The sequence below is a fragment of the Dama dama genome, chromosome 3, assembly GCF_033118175.1.
Source record: "Dama dama isolate Ldn47 chromosome 3, ASM3311817v1, whole genome shotgun sequence".
Taxonomy (NCBI): Eukaryota; Metazoa; Chordata; class Mammalia; order Artiodactyla; family Cervidae; genus Dama; species Dama dama.
In genome coordinates, this window is record NC_083683.1 from 71,220,084 (window position 1) to 71,231,799 (window position 11,716).

The following is an 11,716-nucleotide window of genomic DNA, read 5'->3' on the forward strand; positions in this document are numbered from 1 at the left end:
AATAAATATCTTTAAAATAAATAAAGGAAGTGATAGAATCTTATGGAAGCGACAGAGAAGGTGATGGAGTTCTGTGGTTAGATTCAGAAAGTGCATGAGAAGAGGAAGAATGGAAGTGATAGAATCTTAAGGAAGCGACAGAGATGGTGATGGAGGTTCTGTGGTTAGATTCAGAAAGTGTATGCGAAGAGGAAGAATCCTGTTTCTTCCAGTGGGTTTACTTTGATACCCACTCCCCCCATCTGCTTTGCCAATTATGACTGCTTACATTTTTCTAGATTTAGTCGATGCCTCTCAAATTCTTGGTTCTTTTGGGCCCAACATCCAAGAGTTTTTCTGAGGGGAAAAAGTAAAATAGTTATTTGGAACATCTCTCAGAAGGAGATATCTACACTTCAGATTCTATATAGACTAGTATGTGATTTCTCCAGAAAAACCTGTAATAGGGAAGAACAAATCTGACTCCATACTGGATCTGTTTCTTTATGTTAACCTTTGTATTCTATCGCTTTTGCTACAAGTTAAGAATGCTGCCTATAGCCTGAAATATAAAGACTAGCCCATTTTCAAGGTTCTGACTTTTAAGGTATAACACTTTTCCGTCACATAGAGATTTAAAAGACTACAGAACGGAAAAACATTTGTCATGTTGGAGGTACACAGAAACAATATAACCTGACCTACGAGGACAGATGCAAGAAGAAAGGATTCTGACCCCAAGAAGTTTGTAACAACCAACCACATCCCCTCTCCCCTTTTAGTATAAAAGAAGCCTAAATTCTAACTTGGGTAAGACAGTTCTTTGGGACAATAATCCACCATCTTCTCAGTCCGCTGGCTTTCCAAATAAAGTCACTATTCCCTGCCTCAACAACTTGTCTCTCGATTTATTGGCCTGTCCCGTGACAAGCAGTACAAGCATGAACTCAGTAACAAAACAACAGCTTTAAGTGTCTCACGTAGAGCAGTCAGAGGTCTTGGGACTTCTCTGATGGTCTGCACTTCCACTGCAGGGGGCTTGGGTTTTACCCTGGTTGGGGAAATAAAAAAAATTCTCTCTGGGTTATCTTTCCTCTCACTGATTAACTTCTGCATCCAAAAGTCTAAGTAATGACAAAAGACCCAAAAGTTCAATTTATTTAATGATAAAGAGATGAATAATGCCTCAAGAAGTGGAGGAAAAAAAGTTTAACACATCAGCTTACTCAAGCAGGAATATTTAATGATCTGCATCAAACAACTAGAAAAACTTAGCCCTGTCCCCTTCAGATGTAGGATGCAAAGACAAAATGACAAAACTGGTCTAAAACTAAAAATTGAGAAAGTTCGGTCTTTCAGCTCCTTGACATAACTCATAGAAAAGAGAGGGAAAAGACAGGCAACTCTGAAGAATTATTTAACTCATACCCTGGATATCAGTACTTATAGTATATCCTCGTCTTCCATAATAAGATACTTCTGGCCAAAACTTATTACAGAGAAAACCCTAACAAAACTTTCAAGTAACTTTTCCTTTGCCAGACACTAAAGAAATACAGCAATCAAATCATTTAGCATTCATGGACCAGAAAATTAGCATAATATAGAAAGAAAAGACTAGACTGGATTCTATGGATACCCAGAATGGACTGCATTGATAGGTAATATTATAGTCTCCAAATGCATGTTTCCTTCACACTTGAGACATTAATTTTGCTTAGCTTCAGCTTTCCCTAAAATAAATAACTCAGATAATCACAATAAAAGCCCACAACTGAATTCAACAATTAGACTGAACCAAATGAAATGGCTGGTTATGTAGGTTAAACACAGAATCTTTTCAAATAGTCAAATACTGGTAATTTCATGTGATTAAATCCAACACTGCAAAAAGTGTAAGGCAGTAAGGATGATAACGAGTCAGAACGCTGGTGAACTGGATACCTCCTTTCCTTTGAACTGTCTTATTTTCAGATAGAAAAAAAAAAAAAACAAACCTAGAGAGGTAAACTCACTTCCATAAGGTCCTGGGAGTCAAATAATATCTGACACCAGAATCCAGACTTTCTGTCTTAATTCAGCATTGTTCCCGTATCAGTGTGATTTGATTGTAAAATTTAAAATTCTGATAAATATATATTTAGGGGTCATAATTAATAAAGGAATAATCCTAAGATTCCAGAGGTGAAAGTTCAACTGTTTCCCTCAAATCAACTCTTTATCTCAAGTAGCAGAGATATCTAATATTTCAGTCTGTTCCTAAATTGCACAATGGAGGATATTTCTAGGGATAAACCTATAATGCAAACAAGAAGATTTATAGAAAACTACAGTTGTTGGGAAGTGCTGCTAATTAAATATTCAAGATTCTACCTGAGGTTTGATTCATTATATATTTAGAAGGTAATTTGTTTGAATTCTGCTTTCCTCTCAGGGATAATTTGTACCATAACCTGAAACTCTCAGATGAAACACAAGAAGATTTGAACATAAGAAGTGGCTTCTAAAACATCAATATACATTATTTAAGAGGTTACTAGTCACTAGGAGGTTTTGCCAGAATCACAGACTTGATGAGGACAGGGACTGTGACTGTTTTGTGTACCCTATTATACCCCCAGTATTTAACAGTATCTGGCTAGATTAACATTTAAAAATATTTGTCAGCAGTGACAACCTCCCCATGAGAGCTTGCTTCTTGAAAAGGATCTCCTTCATCCCTTTCTAGAAGAAAAGAGGAGAAAGGAAACTCTGTCTAGAGTGGAACCCTAATTTCTACTTTGTGGATGTAAAATGCCCAGATGCTATAAAACCAACACTCTCTTTGGTCATGCACAAATGCTAGGTTTGCGTGCTGGCTGCTCTCCTGTCCTCTGGCAGTCTACAGGAGAAAAAGCAGGGCTTACAGAGACAGGCTCCTGTAGACAGAAGCAGCAGTAAAAACACGCTGGGACTTTCCTGGTGGGTCCAGCGGTTAAGAAACCACCTGCCAATGTAGGGAACAGAGGTTCGATGCCTGGTCCGGGAAGACCCAACAGGCCACGTGACAACGAAGCCAGTGCACCTCAACTCCTGAGACTGTGCCCAAGAGCTGCAGTTACTGAGCCCACTCGCCCTGCAGCCCATGCTCTTCAAGAGAAGCCCTCACACTCAACTGGAGTGACCTTGCTCACAGGAACCAGAGAAAGGCCTCTCGTGAAGCAGTGAAGACCCAGCACAGCCAAAAATAAAAAATTAACTAGTTTGAAAAAATAAAAGCACCCTAAATCACGATAAATGAGAAACCATTTCAACACACACATTTCGGATACACACGTGAAAACACACACACCACGTAAAAAAAAATTTGGTTAATGAACAAATGGAATAAACTTCAACACTAAATTTACATCTGAAAAGATGTTAAAAATACTGAATATAGTGTTGACAGTGACGGAATGGCACATTAGGACATGTAGGAGCTTTTTCCTTTACATTTACAATGCATATGATTTTCCTTTTGTGGGTTTGTGTGTGTGTGTGTGTGTGTTTGTCATTAGATCAGAAAGCTAGAATTTACCTGTGTCTCTCATCTGTGTACTAGATAAAACTATACCCCCACCATTACATAAAAGACACCACCCAAAAGGCCCACTATAAATTCGTATTCCCATGGCATTTCATACACAATTTTGTAGGCTTTTAACTCTACTTACTGCCCCAACTCTTGTACCTACATGGTGACTTCTTAGGAAGCAGACACCAACTTTATTCATCCTTTTATCTTTAACGCCTAAACATAACTTATGCTCTAGAATACCAGCTGGAAGAATACAATTTTCAATTTCCTTTAAGTGTCTCCAGTGTGAAAGTGAATCTCAACCAACATTAAGAGAGCACTGCCACCTCCTGGGTAATATAGGTCGTGCATTCTTTAGCAAATACCAGGAAGAGAAAGCACAGAATTTGTATAGAGGTAGATCAGAAATTTGAAATTTAAACCCAGCTCAATCATTTGCTGTGTTAAACTGGAAAATCTCCATCAGTTTTCCCTTCTACAAAATGAGCGCAGCACCTGTCCTATTTCTCAGGAATAATCATGACAGTCAAATATAATGACTGTAAAAGTATTTTGTTGATTATAAAACATTTTCCAAGTATGAGACCATAGTTGATTATTTACTCTGCCATGTTGAGGATAATAAATCCATCTTTTTTTAATTGAGTATTTTATTAACATAATAGCTGTTTTAACAAATCCATCTTCTTACCACAAATCTAACTAAATAACCTGCAGGTTGAGGATCAGAGCCAATCGTTAAATTTTAGATGTCTAATGGCAAATTTCTTTCTTTATATATTAATGTAGACTGTCATTAACTTATTAAAATGCGTTGTTGAGCATAAAATTAAAATTACTTGGAGATACCACTGCTCACCCACCAGACTGGCAAAAATCCAGAAGCTCGACAACAGACTATTGGACAGAGTGTGCTGAAAAGGCTATCACATATTATGTGTGCAAATGTAAAATAGCATTGTCTCCTTTTGCACTATTAAGCAAAAGGACATATACTTTTACCCTCTGTCAACTTAAAAATAGTCACAACTTAAAAACTGAGTAATGTTTTATTTGGAGGGAATTTTTAGGACTTCAAGCCCAGGAGACAGCCATTTCAAGTGACTGACAGAACTGCTCAGAGGCGGCGGAGGAAGAAGTCAGGGTTACACAGAAGTTTGCAATAAGGGGCAAGTAGTCTGAATATCAAAAGATTATTGTTAATTAAGAAAAACTAGGTTTCTCAAGTTAAGGAATTTATTGCTTTTCTATTTTAGGGAAGATGCAGGAGTCCGTGGGAGGGGGGATCGGGATGGGGAATACATGTAAATCCATGGCTGATTCATGTCAATGTATGGCAAAAACCACTACAATATTGTAAAGTAATTAGCCTCCAACTAATAAAAATAAATGGAAAAAAAAAGATGCAGGAGTCTGGGCTTGCTGAAGTAATTTCTTTCATATGCATCTCAGTTATTTGGGGCCAGTATTCCGAGTATTTCACATCTTTGAAAAGGCAACATCAAAATCATAGAATTGACATGTGTTATGAACCATCTCTAAAACTAAGCATAATAGAATTCTATTTCCTGATTTTATTTTGGGAGAATTAATGTTTAGGAATCTACTACGTGAATCTTCTATAAATTACTGTTGCTAACTTTCGGTCAGACTCTAATGACGGCAGCAAGCTAGTCTTAGCTAAGATATACAGCAAACCTAGTGTGCATTAAAAGTCCTGTAAGGTCCCAGGTAGTTTTCACTTAATTATTCATTAAAGAAACGCTTGCTCTCCTATCATAAACTGTGTGAAGCTCTTGCTGTTGTTTCGAATTTATTAATTAATTTGGGGCCACACCCTGAGGCACGCGGAACTTCCCCAACCAGGGGTCAAACCCACGTTCCTTGTACTGAAACGGGTCTTTGTGGACCAGGGAAGTCCACAAGTGTGAAGTGTTTTTTTTTTTTTACTGTTAAGATCTGTCAACCATAAAGAAAAAAAAAAAAAACTACCAGGGTTGTGTCAAAGGATTCAAGAGACAACTTCAGGGGTCTCCCACTATCCAGAGATGGGATATTTGAGCATCAGAAAGAATAAAAATTGCAAGAATGTAAACATTTTAGTTGTTCAAATTCCTGGTAATTTTTAAAACTCTAACTAATCACTTTTGACATTATGGAACCAATTTATTATTCTATAAATTGGCAAGTAAAGGGAAACAAATCAAATATACAGCCTACCTTTTCTATACGAACTGTATCCCTGAATGACTGAATAGTTGATGAAGCAAAGTTCTTATTTATACAAGAATTCAAAATAATAAATAAAGAATGATAGAAAACCCTAGTGAAAACAGTTGGTCTGGGCAATGATTATCAAAGGGTACTAAAAATCATTAAATTAAAAACTGATTGGGATCATAAGGAAAAAACTATACACAAATATTCCTTATGAATGTAGATATAAAAAACCTCAATGAAATATATTCTGAATTCAGAAACATATAAAAAAAGGTTTAAACACCATGTCCAACTGCAGTTAGTTCCAGGAAGCCAAGGCTGGTTAAATATCAAAAAATCAATTAATGTAATATGATATCTTAACAGAACAATGGAAAATCTCCATGAACTTCCAGATGTTCAAGCTGGATTTAGAAAAGGCAGAGGAACCAGAGATCAAATTGCCAACATCCACTGGATCATCGAAAAAGCAACAGAGCACCAGAAAAACATCTACTTTTCCTTTATTGACTACGCCAAAGCCATTTACTGTGTGGATAGTAACAAACTGTGGAAAATTCTTCAGTTCAGTTCAGTCGCTCAGTTGTGTCTGACTCTTTGCGACCTCATGGACTGCAGCACCCCAAGCCTCCCAACCATCGCCAACTTCCAGAGCTTACTCAAACTCATGTCCATTGAGTCGGTGATGCCATCCAACCATCTCATCCTCTGTCGCCCTCTTCTCCTCCTGCCCCCAATCCCTCCCAGCATCAGGGTCTTTTCCAATGAGTCAGCTCTAGGCATGAGGTGGCCAAAGTACTGGAGTTTCAGCTTTAGCATCAGTCCTTCCAATGAACACGCAGGACTGATTTCCTTTAGAATGGACTGGTTGGATCTCCTTGCAGTCCAAGGGACTCTCAAGAGTCTTCTCCAACATCACAGTTTAAAAAGCATCAATTAAAAAAATAAATAAAAAGCATCAATTAAAATAAATAAATAAATAAAAAGCATCAATTCTTCAGCACTCGGCTTTCTTTAGTACAACTCTCACATCCACACATGACTATTGGAAAAACCATAGCTTTGACTGGATGGACCTTTGTTGGCAAAGTAATGTCTCTGCTTTTTAATGTGCTGTCTAGGTTGGTCATACCCTTTCTTCCAAGGAGCAAGTGTCTTTTAATTTCATGGCTGCAGTCACCATCTGCAGTGATTCTGAAGCCCCAAAAAATAGTTTGTCACTCTTTCCACTGTTTCCCCATCTATTTCCCTTGAAGTGATGGGACTGGATGCCATGATCTTAGTTTTCTGAATGTTGAGTTTTAAGCCAACTTTTTCACTCTTTTCTTCTTTCACTTTCATCAAGAGGCTCTTTAGTTCTTCTTCGCTCTCTTCCATAAGGGTGGTGTCATCTGCATATCTGAGGTTATTGATATTTCTCCTGGCAATCTTGATTCCAGCTTGTGCTTCATCCAGCCCAGTGTTTCTCATGATGAACTCTGCATCTAAGTTAAATAAGCAGGGTGACAATATACAGCCTTGATGTACTCCTTTTCCTATTTGGAACCAGTCTGTTGTTCCATGTCCAGTTCTAACTGTTGCTTCCTGACCTGCATACAGATTTCTCAGGAGGCAGGGCAGATGGTCTGGTATTCCCATCTCTTTCAGAATTTTCCAGAGTTTGTTGTGGGCCACACAGTCAAAGGATTTGGCATAGTCAATAAGGCAGAAGTAGATTTTTCTGGAACTCTCTTGTTTTTTTTTTTTTTGATGATCCAACGGACATTAGCAATTTGATCTCTGGTTCCTCTGCCTTTTCTAAATCCAGCTTGAACATCTGGAAGTTCCCGATTCACACACTGTTGAAGCCTGGCTTGGAGAATTTTGAGCATTACTTTGCTAGTGTGTGAGATGAGTGCAATTGTGTGGTAGTTTGAGCATTCTTTGCCTTTGCCTTTCTTTGGGATTGGAATGAAAACTGACCTTTTCCAGCCGTATGGCCACTGCTGAGTTTTCCAAATTTGCTGGTGTATTGAGTGCAGCACTTTCATAGCATCATCTTTTAGGATTTGACATAGCTCAACTGGAATTCCATCACCTCCACTGGCTTTGTTTGTAGTGATGCTTCCTAAGACCCACTGGACTTTGAATTCCAGAATGTCTGGCTCTAGATTAGTGATCACACCATCATGATTATCTGGGTCCTGAAGACCTTTTTTGTACAGTTCTTCCGTATATTCTTGCCACCTCTTCTTAATATCTTCTGCTTCTGTCAGGTCCATATCATTTCTGCCCTTTATTGAGCCTATCTTTGCATGAAATGTTCCCTTGGTATCTCTGATTTTCTTGAAGAGATCTCTAGTCTTTCACATTCTATTGTTTTCCTCTATTTCTTTGCATTGATCACTGAGGAAGGCTTTCTTATCTCTCCTTGCTATTCTTTGGAACTCTGCATTCAAATGGGTATATCTTTCCTTTTTGCCTTTGCCCTTTGCTTCTCTTCTTTTCTCAGCTATTTGTAAGTCTTCCTCAGACAATCATTTTGCCTTTTTGCATTTCTTTTTCTTGGGGATGGTCTTGATCCCTGCCTCCTGAAAAATGTCAGGAACCTCTGTCCATAGTTCTTCAGGCACTCTGTCTATCAGATCTAATCCCTTGAATCTATTTCTCACTTCTACTGTATAATCGTAAGGGATTTGATTTAGGTCATACCTGAATGGTCTAGTGGTTTTCCTTACTTTCTTCAATTTAAGTCTGAATTTGGCAATAAGTAGTCCACGGTTTGTGCCACAGTCAGTTCCCAGTCTTGTTTTTGTTGACTGTATAGAACTTCTCCATCTTTGGCTGCAAAGAATATAATCAATCTGATTTCGGTATTGATCATCTGGTGATGTCCACGTAGAGAGTCTTCTCTTGTGTTGTTGGAAGAGGGTGTTTGCTATGACCCTGTGTGTTCTCTTGGCAAAACTCTATTAGCCTTTGCCCTGCTTCATTCTGTACTCAAAGGCCAAGTCTGCCTGTTACTCCAGGTATTTCTTGACTTCCTACCTTTGCATTCCAGTCCCCTATAATGAAAAGGACATCTTTTTTGGGTGTTAGTTCTAGAAGGTCTTGTAGGTCTTCATAGAATCATTCACCTTCAGTTTCTTCAGCATTACTGGTTGGGGCATAGACTTGGATTACTGTGATATTGAATGGTTTGCCTTGAAAACAAACAGAGATCATTCTGTTGTTATTGAGATTGCATCCAAGTACTGCATTTCAGACTCTTTTGTTGACTATGATGGCTACTCCATTTCAAGAGATGGGAATACCAGACTACCTGACCTGCCTCTTGAGAAATCAGTATGCAGGTCAGGAAGCAACAGTTAGAACTGGACATGGAACAACAGACTGGTTCCAAATCGGGAAAAGAGTATGTTAAGGCTGTATATTGTCACCCTGCTTATTTAACTTAGATGCAGAGTACATAATGAGAAACACTGGGCTGGATGAAGCACAAGCTGGAATCAAGATTGCCAGAAGAAATATCAATAACCTCAGATATGCAGATGACACCACCCTTATGGCAGAAAGTGAAGAGGAACTAAAGAGCCTCCTAATGAAAGTGAAAGAAGAGAATGAAAAAGTTGGCTTAAAACTCAACATTCAGAAAACTAAGATCATGGCATCCAGTCCCATCACTTCAAGGGAAATAGATGGGGAAACAGTGGAAAGAGTGATAGCCTTTATTTTGGGGGGCTTCAAAATCACTGCAGATGATGACTGCAGCCATGAGATTAAAAGACACTTGCTCCTTGGAAGAAAGGCTATGACCAACCTAGACAGCACATTAAAAAGCAGAGACATTACTTTGCCAACAAAGGTCCATCCAGTCAAAGCTATGGTTTTTCCAGTAATTATGTATGGATGTGAGAGTTGGACTAAAGAAAGCCGAGTTGAAGCTGAAGAATTGATGCTTTTGAACTGTGGGATTGGAGAAGACTCTTGAGAGTCCCTTGGACTGCAAGGAGATCCAACCAGTCCATCCTAAAGGAGATCAGTCCCGGTGTTCATTGGAAGGACTGATGCTGAAGCTGAAGCTCCAATACTTTGGCCACCTGATGGGAAGAACGGACTCACTGGAAAAGACCCTGATGCTGGGAAAGACTGAAAGCAGGAGAAGGGGACGATAGAGGATGAAATGGCTGGATGGCATCACTGACTCAATGGACAAGAGTTTAAGTAAGCTCTGAGAGTTGGTGATGGACAGGGAAGCCTTGCGTGCTGCAGTCCATGGGGTTGCAAAGAGTCAGACACGACTGAGTGACTGAACTGAACTGAAAGCAACATTAGCAGAACAAACACTAATGAAAAAATAACTTACATGAAATAATCTTTCACTTGGACTGAGATTCTAACTACAGTCTAAGAGTAGAACAAATGAGTCTCTAAATCATTACAAATAAACATCCTCCAAAGATAAGCATCAAGTTTGTAATTTTGTACCACGGAAGATACAGTTTTTCTGATTTTAAAAACTCGAAATCCTTCTCCTTATACCACAAAACTTTAGCACAACCAGGCACTGACCTAAAAATCTACTATTAGAGATACCTGAAAGTTTTCCTTCACTTGTGAAAAATCAGATCTAGCTGGCCATGTCACAGTTGGCGAATACTTCTGCAAAGATTTAACTAGATAGGACCTTTTCCCATCAGAAACAGAAAAAGAACTTGACATTGCCAAACTCTAACCACCTAGAATGACAAACTTGTGTCTTCTTAAAGGCCGTAGGCTTCTCAAGTCATCGGTCACCCTCATGCAAAACTAGCTACATTATAGTGGAAGAATCAGGCCAAAAGCCAAAGAACTCTATGCAGAGTCCAAAGTCTCTATGAAAAGAACCTCCCCTTCTACCAGTAGATTTTTTTCACTGCCCCACCAGTTTCCACTATCTGAGAGAACCAGGGAGAAAGAGAGTGAGGAACTTATTACTGATTATCATTAAAGCTAATTCAAAAGAGCAGGGGCTAGGAAATAAAAAGAAGCAAATACCTTCTGGGTAATGCTTAGAAATGCCCTGACGCATGTCATCTTTTTCTTGACAGCTCAAAAAGCTTCAGAGAAATAACATTCCTGTGAAATAAGGATAAAATTAGCCTACTACATTTGGAAAAATCAATGGTGGCTCAAGTTTACACTAAGTATTAAGACCCAGAACTTTCTTAAAGAATCAATAGGCAACAATGTAAGGCAATTATCCTCCAATTAAAAATAATAATAAAAAAAGAAGTAATGGGCAAAGTCATTAGTAAGGCAGTCAGGGTATGCTGGAGTCGCTGAGTTAGAGTCCTACCTAAAGGAGAAGGGATGGGAGTTAAGGAATGACGACAGCAGAGAAAAAACAAAAAGGAAAGGTCACTCTGCTTGGTTTCAAACTAAACATTCCAACCGTAACCAAGCCAAAGGAGAACTGCCTTTCCACAGAACACACCAGGGTATGGTTTTGATATTTCTTTTCCCACAGTTACCCTTGATGCTCATTTTAATCCAAAAACAAAAAGGAAAGCTAGTGACATTCTGTGATACAGTGAGCCTCTAACCAACTCTTAGTAGTGTATCATCCTGGTCAAATCTTCCTTCAGGAAAGAGGTCATTTCCTGGGATAATTCAATGGTTAAATTTGGTAAGGGCTGCACGATGGAGCGGGCCTTGAGGTAGGAGACTTGAGTCTGATTCCCAATCCTGGTACCTATTAGAGGAGTTATCTGAGTCAAAGAAAAATCTTAATGTCTGAGTCTTAGTTTTCTCATCTTCAAAATGGGACTAATAACAGCTATTTTTTAGGTCTCTGGTAAGGAGGGAGACTATATAAAGTGGTTGACACACCATAAGAGTTATTATTTCCATGAGCTTCTACTAAATGCTGTCATGATACAGGCGAATGCTCTCCTTGTTGCAAATGATAAAATTTCTGAATGCGCTTAGTTTTCAAAA